Source organism: Lissotriton helveticus, chromosome 10 (genome assembly GCF_964261635.1).
Source record: "Lissotriton helveticus chromosome 10, aLisHel1.1, whole genome shotgun sequence".
In the NCBI taxonomy this organism is placed as follows: Eukaryota; Metazoa; Chordata; class Amphibia; order Caudata; family Salamandridae; genus Lissotriton; species Lissotriton helveticus.
Window position 1 is genome coordinate 818,395,275 of NC_136071.1, and position 17,740 is coordinate 818,413,014.

The window sequence follows — 17,740 nt, forward strand, 5'->3', positions numbered from 1 at the left end:
ACGGGCTCATACTCGTCTCTGTGCACCCAGACACATCACCTGGACCATGGCATGCTCCAGGGAGAGGCCGGCCGCTACGACTACACGCCACATCCACCTCATAGACCGACCCCCTAGCGACCCACAGCACTTGTCAGATAATGTCTAGTTGACGATCTCGACTCGTGCGCGGCACTCAGCACCGCGATTACAACACTACGACACACCCCATGACGGACAATGCTACACCGGGACCTGATCACCCAGGAAACAAACTGCTCTCCCCACCACTGACGATTATTTCCTGGAATGTGAATGGATTGGGCCATAAAATTAAAAGGGGTCTGGTACTACAGTACTTAAAACGTAAGGCACCAACGATGGCTCTGCTACAAGAAACACATTTGACAGGCATTGCGTCTAAGGCACTAAACAGGTGGGGCTTCAAAATGGTCGCACATGCGGACTTCTCCTCGGGCTCACGCGGAGTAGGCATACTGGTCAACAAAAGCGCCCCGCTGATAGTCAGGAACACACGGACAGACGACCAGGGGCGGTTTGTTGCAGTTACGTGCCAATGGGAGGGACGGACCTATAATGTAATATCAGTATATATTCCCCCAACACTCCGCCAAGGGGCCCTCCAGGACCTAGGGAAATTCCTACTCGAGCTCCCAGAAGGGGACATGGTTGTGGGAGGGGACTTCAACGCCGTACTCAACACGACGATAGATCGCCAACCTCCGCGACCCTCAGCGAGACCCAACCAACTATTTAGAGACTTTCAGGATGCAATGGGGCTGGTGGACATATGGAGACTGCAACACCCACGTGACCGTCACTACACATTCCGGTCGGGAGCACATAATAGCCTCTCCCGCATAGACTACATATTCACATTAGCAATACCTCCTGAACGAGTCACGGCGATAGAACACCTACCGAGGGGAATATCGGACCACTCACCGGTGTCCCTCACCTACACCGCACACCCCACGAGGTGACAAAGAATATACCCCATCTACCCGGGCTACTTAAAAAACCACAAAATCTCGAAAGCATTGGACACTGCGACCACACACTACTTTGATGAAAATCATGCATCAGTAGACTCTCCTTCGATCCTATGGGAGGCGTTCAAGACAGTCATTAGGGGGCAGGCCTTCTCCACCATAACTAGCCATAAAAAGGACCAAAGGCAAACGATAGAAGCGCTAGAATCAACAGTCCTGGCAGCAGAAATAGCACATGCAACCAACCCCACAGATGATCCGGCACACACGCTCACTATGGCATCGAGCGAGTACAAAACCTATGCAGAGGAAATGGCCAAAAACAGACACACAGATACACTACACAGGATCTATGCACTGGGCGACAAGACAGGGAAAATGTTAGCGTGGCTTGAAAGGAAAGAAAGAACGGACAGATGGATAGCACGGCTAACCTTACCAGATGGCACGCACACTTCGTCCCCCCCACAAATAGTGGAAGAACTGGCCTCCTACTATGAACACATATACACTCCACGGGGTAACATGACAGAAGAAGACTGCATAGCTTTCCTGCACGACATACCACTCACCACCCTCTCACAAGATGATGCACAAGAGCTCGAACGGGACCTTAGTGCGGAGGAATTGGGGAAGGCACTGGCAGCGGTACACACAGGCAAGGCAATGGGACCGAACGGTCTACCGATGGAATTATATAAAGCACTGGCCCGACAGCTTATCCCTAACATGCTTTCCATGTACGCTGACTGCCTAGTGCAACGATTCAGAAAAGGGGGTGGTGATGAACAGAGTGTCTGAATTAAGCAGACCACTCTTACCCAGTCCAAAGATCAGGGCTTGATCCATCACCGTTATTTAGCTCACTGCCCATCCCAGCTCAGACCCTGGCTATATGCAAATTAGTCTGTCCCTCGCCCAGTGCATCATGGGAACAGGGCAGACCAAACTACCAAGCCAATTCTTCACCAGAAAGGAGACAAGCTTCCGGGGACCGGTTTCTGCCATTTCAGGCGTCGTCGGCCCGGCTTGCTTGAATCCTGATGGAGCAGTGAGCAAGGGACTCATGTCTGAGTATACCCTGCCACACCTATAGTGGCCAAAAACGATTCAGAAAAGGGGGTGGTGATGAACAGAGTGTCTGAATTAAGCAGACCACTCTTACCCAGTCCAAAGATCAGGGCTTGATCCATCACCGTTATTTAGCTCACTGCCCCATCCCAGCTCAGAACCTGGCTATATGCAAATTAGTCTGTCCCTGGCCCAGTGCATCATGGGAACAGGGCAGACCAAACTACCAAGCCAATTCTTCACCAGAAAGGAGACAAGCTTCCGGGGACCGGTTTCTGCCATTTCAGGCGTCGTCGGCCCGGCTTGCTTGAATCCTGATGGAGCAGTGAGCAAGGGACGGATGTATGACGTTACAACGCATACTTTTACTCCGCATACCATTACAACGCGGTATTTACAACGAATACCGTTACAACGCATAGCGCTTAGAGGTGCTGGATAGTGGTAAGTATAATTTTCTATTCCAACTCCAGTCCCCGTGGACACTAGGGAAGGTGTTGGATAGAAAATTAAACTTATTCCCTATCCTAGAGCGCCCCCCAGCGCAATGCGTTGTAATGGTATGCGGAGTAATGGTCGCGTTGTAGTGGTAGTGCGGAGTAAAAATTGCGTTGTAACAGGTGTATACCGCAAGGGACTCATGTCTGAGTATACCCTGCCACACCTATAGTGGCCAAAAACGATTCAGAAAAGGGGGTGGTGATGAACAGAGTGTCTGAATTAAGCAGACCACTCTTACCCAGTCCAAAGATCAGGGCTTGATCCATCACCGTTATTTAGCTCACTGCCCCATCCCAGCTCAGAACCTGGCTATATGCAAATTAGTCTGTCCCTGGCCCAGTGCATCATGGGAACAGGGCAGACCAAACTACCAAGCCAATTCTTCACCAGAAAGGAGACAAGCTTCCGGGGACCGGTTTCTGCCATTTCAGACGTCGCCGGCCCGGCTTGCTTGAATCCTGATGGAGAAGTGAGCAAGGGACTCATGTCTGAGTATACCCTGCCACACCTATAGTGGCCAAAAACGATTCAGAAAAGGGGGTGGTGATGAACAGAGTGTCTGAATTAAGCAGACCACTCTTACCCAGTCCAGGTTCTGAGCTCTGTTCATCACCACCCCCTTTTCTGAATCATTTTGTCCACCATAAGCGTGGAAGGGTATATTCAGATGTGAGTCCCTTGCTCATTGCACCATCAGGATTCAAGCAAGCCGGGCCGACGACGCCTGAAATGGCAGAAACCGGTCCCCGGAAGCTTGTTTCCTTCCCAGTATAAGAATTGGCTTGGTAGTTTGGTTTGCCCTGTTCCCATCATGCACTGGGACAGGAACAGACTAATTTGCATATAGCCAAGTTCTGAGCTGGGATGGTGCAGTGAGCTAAAAAACGGTGATGGATCAAGCCCTGATCTTTGGACTGGGTAAGAGTGGTCTGCTTAATTCAGGCACTCTGTTCATCACCACCCCCTTTTCTGAATCATTTTGTCCACCATAAGCGTGGAAGGGTATACTCAGATGTGAGTCCCTTGCTCATTGCACCATCAGGATTCAAGCAAGCCGGGCCGACGACGCCTGAAATGGCAGAAACCGGTCCCCGGAAGCTTGTCTCCTTTCTGGTGAAGAATTGGCTTGATAGTTTGGTCTGCTCTGTTCCCATGATGCACTGGGCCAGGGACAGACTAATTTGCATATAGCCAGGTTCTGAGCTGGGATGGGGCAGTGAGCTAAATAACGGTGATGGATCAAGCCCTGATCTTTGGACTGGGTAAGAGTGGTCTGCTTAATTCAGGCACTCTGTTCATCACCACCCCCTTTTCTGAATCATTTTGTCCACCATAAGCGTGGAAGGGTATACTCAGATGTGAGTCCCTTGCTCATTGCACCATCAGGATTCAAGCAAGCCGGGCCGACGACGCCTGAAATGGCAGAAACCGGTCCCCGGAAGCTTGTTTCCTTCCCAGTATAAGAATTGGCTTGGTAGTTTGGTTTGCCCTGTTCCCATCATGCACTGGGACAGGAACAGACTAATTTGCATATAGCCAAGTTCTGAGCTGGGATGGTGCAGTGAGCTAAAAAACGGTGATGGATCAAGCCCTGATCTTTGGACTGGGTAAGAGTGGTCTGCTTAATTCAGGCACTCTGTTCATCACCACCCCCTTTTCTGAATCATTTTGTCCACCATAAGCGTGGAAGGGTATACTCAGAAGTGAGTCCCTTGCTCATTGCACCATCAGGATTCAAGCAAGCCGGACCGACGACGCCTGAAATGGCAGAAACCGGTCCCCGGAAGCTTGTTTCCTTCCCAGTATAAGAATTGGCTTGGTAGTTTGGTTTTCCCTGTTCCCATCATGCACTGGGACAGGAACAGACTAATTTGCATATAGCCAAGTTCTGAGCTGGGATGGTGCAGTGAGCTAAAAAACGGTGATGGATCAAGCCCTGATCTTTGGACTGGGTAAGAGTGGTCTGCTTAATTCAGGCACTCTGTTCATCACCACCCCCTTTTCTGAATCATTTTGTCCACCATAAGCGTGGAAGGGTATACTCAGATGTGAGTCCCTTGCTCATTGCACCATCAGGATTCAAGCAAGTCGGGCCGACGACGCCTGAAATGGCAGAAACCGGTCCCCGGAAGCTTGTTTCCTTCCCAGTATAAGAATTGGCTTGGTAGTTTGGTTTGCCCTGTTCCCATCATGCACTGGGACAGGAACAGACTAATTTGCATATAGCCAAGTTCTGAGCTGGGATGGTGCAGTGAGCTAAAAAACGGTGATGGATCAAGCCCTGATCTTTGGACTGGGTAAGAGTGGTCTGCTTAATTCAGGCACTCTGTTCATCCCCACCCCCTTTTCTGAATCATTTTGTCCACCATAAGCGTGGAAGGGTATACTCAGATGTGAGTCCCTTGCTCATTGCACCATCAGGATTCAAGCAAGCCGGGCCGACGACGCCTGAAATGGCAGAAACCGGTCCCCGGAAGCTTGTTTCCTTCCCAGTATAAGAATTGGCTTGGTAGTTTGGTTTGCCCTGTTCCCATCATGCACTGGTACAGGAACAGACTAATTTGCATATAGCCAAGTTCTGAGCTGGGATGGTGCAGTGAGCTAAAAAACGGTGATGGATCAAGCCCTGATCTTTGGACTGGGTAAGAGTGGTCTGCTTAATTCAGGCACTCTGTTCATCACCACCCCCTTTTCTGAATCATTTTGTCCACCATAAGCGTGGAAGGGTATACTCAGATGTGAGTCCCTTGCTCATTGCACCATCAGGATTCAAGCAAGCCGGGCCGACGACGCCTGAAATGGCAGAAACCGGTCCCCGGAAGCTTGTTTCCTTCCCAGTATAAGAATTGGCTTGGTAGTTTGGTTTGCCCTGTTCCCATCATGCACTGGGACAGGAACAGACTAATTTGCATATAGCCAAGTTCTGAGCTGGGATGGTGCAGTGAGCTAAAAAACGGTGATGGATCAAGCCCTGGAACTGCGCGGGAGGCGGTGGCAGTAGAGGTGGAGCGCCTGCGCAGCTTTGACTATAAAATGTACCTAACGAGAACCCTCGCAGAAGGGGATAAACCCGGCGCGCTCCTGGCCTGGCTAGCGAACCCCAGCCGAAACAGTAAGCCAATTATGTCCCTTAAGGGGAGTGGGGACAGCATGCTCCAAACGCAGCCAGAGATACTGAACTGCTTCCGCTCCTATTACGAACGGTTATATCAAAGCAGACTGGTGGACCGGGGCGCGGCAACGGACACCTTCCTGGCAGACCTGCATTTGCCCCAACTGACTCGAGAAGACGCTGAGTCCCTGGGCAGGTCGATAGACTTAACGGAAATAAGGGGTGCAGTAAAACATATGGCGCACAACAAAACACCGGGACTGGATGGACTGCCCGTTGAATTCTATGTCAAATACCTTGACCAGCTGCCCCACACCTCTGAATAATCTATAATGAAGCCAAGGTGACGGGCAGCCTCCCTTGCTCAATGCGCGAGGCCATAATGATTCCCCTCTTAAAACCTAGGAGAGACGGCACGGACCCAGCGTCCTACCGGCCGCTGTCTATGTTGACGACAGATTACAAAATCCTCAGTACCATTCTAGCCACCAGATTACTGTCCCACATGCAACAATTAATCCACAGAGATCAGTCAGGTTTCATACCCACAAGAAACACGACACACAACATACGCAGGCTCCTTAGATTGATAGATAACCCTCCTCCCGGAGCACAGTCCCCCCTGGTGCTCGCGGTCGACATAGAGAAAGCATTCGACAGCCTAGAGTGGGATTACCTTTATAGAGTAATGAGGGTCTTTGGACTGGGTGAGGGGTACATAGCGTGGATGAAAGTACTGTACGCGTCGGCGAGAGCCAGAGTGAGAGTCGGAGCCTTGGTATCAGAAAGGTATGAAGTGCACCGGGGAACCAGACAGGGGTGTGCACTCTCCCCCTTACTATTCGCACTTGCAGTGGAACCCCTGGCGGCAACTGCCAGACGAGGCGACCACTATTGTGGCTTGGACTCCGGGGACACCCGCCATTTTATCTCCCTATATGCAGATGACCTGCTCCTCTTCTTGGAGAATGCAGAGGAGGCAGTGGGAGGTGCCGAGAGGCTGCTAGAATGCTTTGGCGACATCTCTGGTTGGCGGGTGAACTGGTCGAAAACCTGTCTCTTCCCCCTGTGGAGAGAGGGGGCGCGTCCCTCATCCCACTCGATGGTGAGATGGGAGCCCAGCTGCCTGAGCTACCTGGGCGTGCACATATACCATGACCCGGCGGACTTATTAGACGGCAACATCGGACGCTGCATCAGAGCCCTGCAGGGCAGTATCTCCTTCTGGGCAACCTTGCCCCTATCCATGTCAGGTCGAGTGTCACTGCTGAAAATGATAGCTCTTCCGAGACTACTGTATTTTTTCCGGACCCTCCCGATATGGATTCCGGGGACAACCTTTAAACGGCTTAGGTCATTAGTTATCTCCTTTTTATGGGGAACGGGTAGGCGTAGAATCGCTTTAACGACGCTGACCCGCTCGAAAGACGAGGGTGGCCTGGCGGTCCCGGACTTTGAATTATACTACCTGGCAGCCCAATTGCAACACTTTACACAAGAGGTTGCAAGAGCCTACCGAGGTCCGGAGCATGAAAGGGACACCGGAATACCGCGCCATGTCCTAGCATACATTACCATGCAACAGAAATTAGTCCTTAGAGGACTATCGCTGGAGGAACGAACACTTCGGCTGTGCTGGAACAGGTCGCAGAAGCGAGCGGGGATGAAGCCCCCGTATGCGCCCGAAATTCCACTGGGCATGGTGACGGCACTACCACATGGGGGAGATTGGTCGGGACTGCAGGACTGGGAGGAAGCAGGCTTGCAAATGGTAGGGGACCTCTATGTCGACGGCGTTCTGGTACCATTTCAGACTCTTCAGGAGCGCTACGATCTTCAGAGGGGCGACTATCTAATACATGCAGCGGTAGTGAGGGCCATACAAACACACTGGGGAGAGGGGCTGACTGAGCCACAGACATCACTGGTGTGCCAATACGCAATGATGGCGGCGGGGACATTCAAAGCAGTCACGTGCCTTTATTCCCGACTATCCTCAGAAAACACTCAACCCCTCACTTCACTCAAAATGAAATGGGAGGCAGACTTGCAGAAAGAAATACCCGACACAACATGGTCCCAAATTGTCCGCAGAGCTAGGAAAGGTACACGGAATGCGCGCTTCCAACTTATTCATCTGTATATCCTCCATAGAGCCTACTTAACCCCGAACAAAGTGGCAACATATTTCGGAGTTACTGATGCAGCGTGCCCTAAATGGATCAAGCCCTGATCTTTGGACTGGGTAAGAGTGGTCTGCTTAATTCAGGCACTCTGTTCATCACCACCCCCTTTTCTGCCTAGTGCAAGGCACACTAACGGCGGATCAACGGTCGGCCACCATTGTAGCAATACATAAACCCAATAAACCCCCCGACCAGACGTCCTCTTATCGTCCGATCTCGCTAATAAATGCGGACGCGAAAATATTGGCAAAACTGCTAGCGCTACGTTTACAACCCCACCTCACCACCCTGATCCACCCGGACCAATCGGGCTTCATCCCCGGGCGAAACACTTCGCTTAACTTGAGACGGTTGAATGGGGTACTCCACCGCATCCCTACCCTTCGCGAAGAGGCGGCCGTCCTCTCACTGGACGCCACTATGGCGTTCGACCTTATTAAATGGCCATTCCTTTTTGCAGTACTTAAGAAGGTGGGCTGCGGCCCCAAATTTTGTAGTTGGATAAAACTACTATATACGGCTCCTCTAGCACAGGTGGTGGCCAATGGCCATACCTCCCGAACGATCGCCTTGGGACATGGCACGCGACAGGGGTGCCCCCTGTCCCCTCTCTTGTTTGCCCTTGTTTTGGAACCGCTGGCGGTACTAATTAGAACAGACCAGGTGATCCGCGGGATCACATGGGAAACGGGTTGGGAAGATCACATATCCTTATATGCCGACGACGTATTAATCTACCTTATGTCCCCGACATCATCCATAGCTACCCTATTAAACATACTCAAGACCTATGGGGAAGCCTCCGGATACACCATAAATTGGACTAAATCGCTCATGTATATATTACATGGCCCAACGCCCGCGCTCCCCCCCACCTGCCCACTGCAAACAGTAACCAGGGGATTCAAATACCTAGGCATTTATGTCACCCTACAAGCCACCGTCTTTACGGAAGAGAACCTGCAGAAACCCTTGCAGAGGCTCAGATCGGATGTGACACATTGGCGCGCCCTCCCACTAACGCTGTTGGGAAGAGCGGCGCCCTTTTAGATGCTCTCACTCCCACGGTTCCTCTACGCACTACAAAACACCCCATTCCCGGTCCCACTTACCTACTTCAAGGCTATAGACGCAGAAATCTCTTCCCTGCTCTGGGACGGGAAACCGGCCCGTATAGCGAACTCCAAATTGATCCGTAGCTGGTATGACGGGGGGATAGCGATACCAAGTGTCAAACTCTACTATTTGACGGCACAGTTGACAGTAGTCAATCAATGGCTACACGCCCCTCACAATGATCCCGCATACAGTTTAGATAGAACACTACTCCCCGCAGACCAATTGATGAAGGCCCTATACACCAATAAACGGCGTCACACACTTACTGGCCCTACGGCCCACACAGTCTAAATCTGGCATACAGCTCAGAGAACCTTGGGCTGGGAGGGGGTGCTCACATTGGCCACCCCGCTATGGGACACACGTCGCCTGGGAACCCTGGCTAACACCAGGGGTTTCCGGCAATGGGACCTTATAGGTATTTCAAAAATAGGAGACCTGTGGAACAGAGGCGACATCATCACATTCGAAGCTCTGCAAGAAAAATATGGAATGGCAAACACAGAACGGTATCGTTACACACAAATTAGACACGCCCTAAGGGGAGCCATCCCGAGGGGAACGACCCTGGTTGACTCCTCTCCACTGGAGGATCGGCTCCTCACTGACCATCTTGAAACAAAAGCAATTTCGTTCACTTACCGCAAGCTGATAAACAATCTTTCAGACCCCACAGTGGTCCTCCGCAGCAAGTGGGAAGTGGAATTATGGCACATAGAAGACATAGACTGCCTATATGCCCTTGCCTCAGCCAGAGACGCCTCCATACCGTCCCGACTCAAACTCATACAATTAAAAATTCTACACCGAGTCTATTATTCCCGCACCCTACTACATAAATTAGGTCACGTCCCGGGGCCTGACTGCATGAGGGGTTGCGGCATCCCGGGAACATACTTCCATACTCTTTGGGACTGCCCCAGGATAAAAACATACTGGACAGGAGTAATATCGGAACTTTCGACTGCAAGTGGGGTGGAAATACAACTTGACCCACGATGCTGTCTATTAAATATATGGCCACCCACAGATCTCAATCGGGGGCTACAGACCTGGGCAACACTGGGAATGACATTAGCGAAACGAAACATAGCTAGAAAATGGGGATCCGGAACCGTTCCCACGAGATCACAATGTGGGAATGACATGGACACGGCAATGGTGGCAGAAAAGGCGGTATTCATACACAGGGGGTGCCCAAGAAAATGGTCCACTATATGGGGCAAATGGAATACGTACCGAGGGGATATATGCGAACCACCACAGGAAATGTCTGAACTGACAGCGAGCCCATAGGAAGGGGACGTGGAGGTGACACAGGGTAGCGAACACAGACACCCTCCCAAGGTCAATAACTGTAAGCACTGTAAACCAGCATAACTCGTTTCGTGACAGGAAAGCTGGATATTGAGTGTCCCCACACACACAACAGGTGGGCTATGCCCCGGTAGTAAGGTACCCGAGGACCGCCTCACTGCTGCCGATATGAAGATGATGTGCTGATTGTAACTGTTCAAGGCTTGCCAAATGTAATATTTTGGTGATGTAGTGCAGATGCCAAGATATACTGTTCCTTCACATACACATCAGGTGGGTTCGGCCCAGAGGGTTATACACCAAGGATCCCCTTGCTACTGTTGACACAGAATTTGATGGGCTGATTGTACAGGTTCGCGGATTACTAAATGTACTATTAATGTTGTATGATGGAGATCCCACAGCCCAATGCCTGCATGTACGAAAACGAATTCTACGTGTACTGTTACACTGTAAAAGCCAATAAAATTGTTTAAAAAAAATAAAAAAATGATATGATTAAATTCCAGCAGAAGATCAGCATTTTCCACAGGATAAAATCACATAGGAGCACACCATAATTCCTAAACTTGGTATGGGACCACCAACAAATGCTTTATATTATAACTAGGATTGATTATTACCCTTTGTATGTGCCCTTTTTCTGACCCTCAAAAGCTCCAATTCACTACAATGCTTTTCAATGCTGTTCATGTCCCAGAGTCCTGTAACGGCTGCCACAGCATGTTGTCCATGTTGTGGCCAGCCCATGTGGGGGTGGGGGCTTTGGGGTGTAGGTGTGCTCACCCTACCCTCTTACATATTTTTTAAATTCATGTACAGGACACAGGGACCAAGGCCCTGAGTCTTGTAATGGCTGCCAAAACATTTTGTACAGGTTGTCACCAGTCAATCAGGATTCACTAGTCTTCTTTATGTGGGCCAGACAGTGCATATTTGGACACCAGGTGTCCAAATATCTTTTTGAATCCTAATTTCTCAAAACCTACTGCACAGATTTAAAACAAATTACACAAAGTACACGTTCTGGACCAACATCTAGCTTCCTGCCAAATTTGATGTAATTCTGTTCAGCAGTTTTTGTGGTAGTGCTACTTAAAAAGGTCTAAGGAAAATGCATTGGGTTTCGTGCCCAACCCATTTCTCTTGGCCACTGCTTGGCATTTCCTATGGAAACGCTGACCTAACTATAACTAGACAGTAGCAACCATATATGTTTATATGTGTGTGTGTATATATAGAAATATATATGTCTCCAAAAAGGTGTCCTGTGCACGAAGGCGCCACTCAACTGCAGGTAATTCATCCGAATTAATGTTACAGGGGAACTTGCAAGTTTCATCTTGGTTTATTGAGCCTGACGCGTTTTGGGGCCCCATGTCCCCTTAATCATAGGCTGGTGATTAACAACGCAGTTCACTCTCAAAGAACACTTTTAATTTAAAGGTCACACCCTCTTGAGTGTTGGTGCATTTCACTTCAAGGGATTCTGGAATCCGTAGTGTTACATTGGAATATATTTGTGTGTGTATATGTGTATATGAAGTAATATTGGCTTATAACTTCAGCTTTGAATTTTAGCCAATATACCTGCCTGCAATATAGGCAAGTGCAATTTAGGTTGCTACCTACTCTGCAACTGAGTTCAGATTTTCTTGTTTGCCTCAAATCTCTGAGTTAGCAAGGAAGAAGCTGAAATTTCATATAGTCCTTAGAGTGCAACCACAAACTTACTTTCATTTGAGCAGGGTCCCTTCATTACGGTTTCTAAGAGCACCAATGCACAGGCTCTCTCGTCAGTGCACCTTATCAGTGTCTCGCACCTATTAGAATTTTCTTTTTATATCAATATAAATCCAAAAGAATTCTTCACTGCAAAATGCAGCCGTTATTGCATATTATATCTTCAGAGCATCATGAACACTCTCTCCACCTCCTCTGGGTTTCTCAATACAAAGCATCAAGAAACACTTGGAAAAAGTGTTTGTAGGGAGATTTCCAAGAAGGCATCTGACATTTTATAATCCTGCGAGAACTCGTTGCATCCAGCAGGCAGAGACAGCAAAGGTTCAAAGCAACCAGTTTAAGGTGCTATTCACAATAAATGTTCACCAATAAATGTTCATGAACTAATTCTTATTACTAACCAGGGTTTTTGACATATCTAAGAATCAGTAGAGAAGTACATAATGTACCACATAGTGAAGACTTTACAGTAGCTCTTATAAGACAGCTTCCTTCAAATACTAATACCAACACTATATTTGCTTCTGACAGATAAACCTCGCTTTTTATTTACCTTTCAGGTAAGATTGCCTGTTACCCATGGTTAGGATGAAATCCAGGATGGGCAAGCTGCACACCCAGTTTCTTGTTTCAATACCAATCTCTGCTGTCTAGTGGGTGGGAAAATTATGGTAAACCCAGCTGCGACCGTGCAGGTAACAACAGTGGGGCTGGGTTGGGGGAGATCTCAAGGAATGATGCCAAGGGAAAATTAAATAAATAATTAATGTTCCCTCTATCCCCCCCAACCCGGCACAACTGTCCCACTGCTGGTACCTGCACGGACCATGGCTGGGTAAACCTTCCAACTTGCGCTCCAGGCAGTTAGAGTGTCTGCTTGGTGCTTAGAGGTGGGGTAGCACCACCCAACATCAAGACAGGCCAGCCCTCACCTCATTCCTTTTACAGATGCCAAACTGGTAGCGTGTGGGCTCATATTAGAAGAATATGTAGCTTGTAAGATGGGTCCTATATAAGAGAGCTGGAAGTAGATTACAAAATCTATTAGTCTGTTTACGCAAGTTCAAGATGACTTCCTATTGCCAAAAACAGAAAAGGCCTATTACTTATAAACTATACATTGGCTTTACCCACCCAATTGTCTTTACAGGTGGTGCCAGGAACAAAAAGACTTTTAAAAAAACAGACGACAGCCCACAGAACTACTATGCCAGTAGCCTCTCTTTTCTCTTCTGTGAACCCCTAGACATAGAAAAAACTCTCTTACCAACACTTGCTGGAGAAAGCCGTAGGTATAATACTAAATGAGGAAGAATCGACTTTGCAAGCAGAATAATATTGCCGAACCTACATAGAGAAAACAGATTCTATCTAGTATACCATAAAAACACAACTATTTATTATCCTCCCTGTCCACAAAACTGTGATCAATCTAATATAGATACACTCTGGAGAGACCTTAGGAACACAATTAGATTTACACCATTTCTCTGGTGCTGCCCAAAGATAACTAGCTTCTGAAATGAAGTGTTAGATATCCTAGATATGTCCAAACAATAAGATACAGCCCAATGCATTGAAGTGACTTTTATAAATAAATAATAATAAGTAAATCTACATTTGTAAAGCGCAGCCTACTCACCCTTACGGGTCTCAAGCTGTGGGCCGTCTTGGAAATTAAGTGAGCGATTGCCCAGAGTCACATGGTGCTGAGCTGAGCCGCCGGGGATCGAACCGTGCGTGAAGTGAACCCAGTGCTACGCTGTCAGCTGCCCAGGCCGCTGCACCACACACCTCTCCACTTTTAAGGGTGCCGACACAAAACCACAATTTTCCTCATTCTCCGAGGGTGAAGCCAATATCCTACCTCATTCTAACCTGCTTCAGTAAAATCATTTGAAAAAACTAAACTCATTTGATGTGGGTTTTTTAAAAAAATTAAAGAAACAGACTAAATAGTCCTTGTCAGTGGCCCTGCATTACTTCAACTCACCGAGCCGATCCACCCCCAACCAACTCATTAATTTTGTATGTACATGTTCTCTATAAAGGCCCTATATTTTGAGGGTTGGAATGATAGACTGTCTATACTCTATATGCCTCATAACCGACAATTCAGCACAAGTCAAAATAATCACATATTATTCTAAAACACGTATTCGTTAATCAATTACATCATCTACTTCCCCCAAACTATAGAACACTGATAGACTCAGTTTTTGCAGAATCATTTAAATATGGCAGAAATACTTTGCTTTACTAACTACTCTACATCAGTTCCCTTGTTTTGGTTTGATAATTTATTCTTTGAAACGTGATAATCTTTCAGGTGAAATCGAGAATAATGTATGCATTTGTAGCATTAGAGTGTTGAGAAAAAAATCTAACTTTGTTTTATAATTTCAACTTTTCTTAGGAGTTTTGCCTAGGCTGTACACTTCAATTCTGTTAGATACTTCAAATTTATTGTTTGTGCTGTAGTGCTTAATTTAAGCACGTGATTACAGGCATGACCCACTAGTACTCATTTTTGGGCACCTGCACTTATTTTTTCCTCAACAGGCTTTGATCCAGAGCAAAAGAGAGAAAAATACAAAGAAAAGAAAGAAAGAAGTGAAAAATTAAAAAACAGTCACAAAATGAGAACGAAGGGATGAAAAGGAAACTGAAAGAGTGAGATAAAGAGAACTATAGTGTCTGTTGGTTGATTTAAGTGGAATGAGGTTTAATCAAGACCAAGCAGCCTTGCTATACAGCACGCAACCTTCAATATCACCGGCCTCTGGCTTCTGAGCAAAACTGTGCGCCGCCTTGCATATTCTTTTGTAAATTAACCACTGGTGTGTTGTATGATAGTTTAAATGGTTTAAAAATAAGAATCATTGGTAAATATAACTAGCACATGGAGCAAACTAGATTCAGTTATTGATATTTCAGTAGAATCCCAAGTGATTGAAAGAAACATACGAGAGCACAAAATCACCACTCGATAAAACCTTGCAGTTTTACACTTACATATAGGTCCATTATTACTAAGATGTTGAGAAAGGGTTGCACCACTAATGTGGCACAGCCACAACATAAAATCCAATATGGGATTTGCCATGCGAATCAAGATTTATGTAGCTTTAGCTTGGGATTTTATCCCAAAAGTAATGCAAAACAGAGCATAGCACTACCTTCTGTCAAGAAGGTAGCAGGGGGGAGGAGCCAAGATGGCGACTCGGATGGTAGCGTAGGCCCCCGGCTCCGTGAACCTCCACATCCCGCACGGATATCCTGCATGAGATCCTGAGCCTGCGCTACATGCCCGTGATGGTGGTTGAGAGCGGCAACCGATCGTGTGCTCCTGAGGTTTCTGACGGCGGTACCGCCGGAGAAATGTTCATTTGAAGTTTGCGGCCTGTGCAACCCTGGAACCGGGACCTCGGGTGGACAACATGGCCGGGTACTAGTTCAACAACAGCGGCCATTGGTGACTGGGTGGAGTCGGACTACCGGAGCGGTGCGAATATTGGCCTGAATTTCGCTGTGGTCACTCCTACCACTGAGCAGAGCGGATCGAGTGCATCCCCGAGGTGGCAATTCCAAGCTGCTTCTGTAATTGCCTGAGCCCTCGCCAGTGAGCTGCTCGTGACTCGTCCCGATTTTCGCGGGCCACTCCCGAATTTTCCGCTACTACTGATCCAGGGTGAGGATGGTTTTACCTGTGACCGCACACTGAGCACATATTTTGCCCGCCCCCTGGAATCCTATTTGCAGTAACATGGAACTTGATGCGCTTGTGCCTGAGTCCTGGTCCCAATCTAAGGTGGAACTACCCTACGGCCATCTTGATAGGGTGGAGTCTATCATCCTGTATACTGGGTCCCAGCAAGGTTGGGAGTGCGTGGCTAAGAGGAGCATACCGGAGCGGGCGCAAGGAGCTATGCTGGCGTATGGTGATCTTCTCGCAGCCCTCGGTGCCCTTCATTCCACCCTGGATCACGGCGCCCGAGTGTTGGGGAGAAAGCTTGATGATATTGTGTCAACGTCGAAACAGTTGAGGTCGGCCTGTCCCCATGTACACAAGGATTTGCTTCACTTCACACAGGAGGAGAGTGTCGTGGCCGCCCCTGTGAATAGGGGAAAGCTGGAAATTTTGGACTATGTGGCAACGTGTGGTCGGCTGGCTGTAGGTTTGGACTGTTCCGGAGGTTTTAGATTTGAGCAGAAGATGGTGACTTTGTCCCACGCACAGCCTCCGGCGACCCAGGCGATATTCCGGCAACGGTCGGCTGCTCTGGCTTTTTCCTCCTTCTTAGACCCTGTGCGCTTGATGTGGAACACGTGTCCTGGGGCAGAACCGGGAAAGATGATACTCCATGATGAAGACTGTGTTGGTGGCCAGGGACGTCCAAATTACACGTGTGTGTCGCTTTTTGGTTTCTTTTGGACGCTCCTCTTCCTCGTAACATCAGACATGGCAATGGGTCGACGGGTATGCATTGGTGGATTCGCAAAGAGAGGCCAAGGATAAGGCTGATCCTTCAGGGGTTGTCATTTAATAGGCGGGCAGGCACGGGGGATGTGTGCTCTCACGGCATAACTGATAGTGTAGTAGGTGAATAATGCTCCCCATTTCTCTCTGACATGCTCGATTTTTGTTGTTTACTGTTTACCTTGGGGAGGAATATATTGTGCGGGAGGGAGAAGCCGGGGGCATGTTTGAAGGCACTCCTCCAGTTTATTAATAATTTTATTATTTAGTGGATTCTTTGTCTTTCTCTTTCCCTCTCCTTTGGAGCAGTTCCTGGGCGACAGGCACGCTGTTAGTGGGTAGGCCGTAGCCATTACAGTGGTGTAGGGTGGCGGGTGTGGGGGGGGGGTTGTTATTTTAGTTTGTTTTGTTCTATGATCCCTTTCTTCTTTTTCCGTCTGTCTCTGGGAGGGTTCTTTACCTCTTTAGTAGGGTTGGCTGTCTTTCTTTCCCTTTTTCCTTTTCTTATGAGGCTTCTACACTCAACTATGCCTTTAGGTTACTGGGGGGCGGGTTTTCAGAATGGTGCTCTGCTATATTGCTTGCTGTTGTATTGTTTTTGCTCTAGGTCCGCCTCGGCGACTGTATTGTTTTGACAACTGTATGGTTCATCAACTGATTCTGTTTGCTCTGCGGGGTATGTCCCCCCCCTTACCTCTTCTTATTTTATTATGTGGTGTGACGCCATTGCTCCTGCAGCCGTTCCTACTCTACATAACTTTAAAAAAACGAAAACCTCATATATCCTTATGCTTTGCAGTGTGCACTCACACATGACGTATCTATGATATTGCCTTTTTTGGTCATGTTCTTGTTTCTACATCCTGATTCATTTGATACGCTTGCGGCCGGCCCCTGTGGTTGTGGGCTTGCGCATGTAATACTTTGCAAGTTTCAATAAAGGTTTTTTTTAAAAAAAAAGAAGGTAGCAGGGATGTGGAATTCCTATAGCCGGCGCTGAGGACATATTGTTTGGGGTCAAGAGCAACAGTTTTCTTGGGACAAGTAGGTGTAACCTCCGCAGCAGAAACCCTGCGGCTGCCAGTTTGCAGTACCACATTATGGATCAGGGAAAAGCACTGTCTGCAGTTAAGGTAATATGTTTGTCCAGTACCACATTATGGATCAGGAAAGGCACTGTCTGCAGTTAAGGTAATACTTTTGTCCGTGTTTTAAT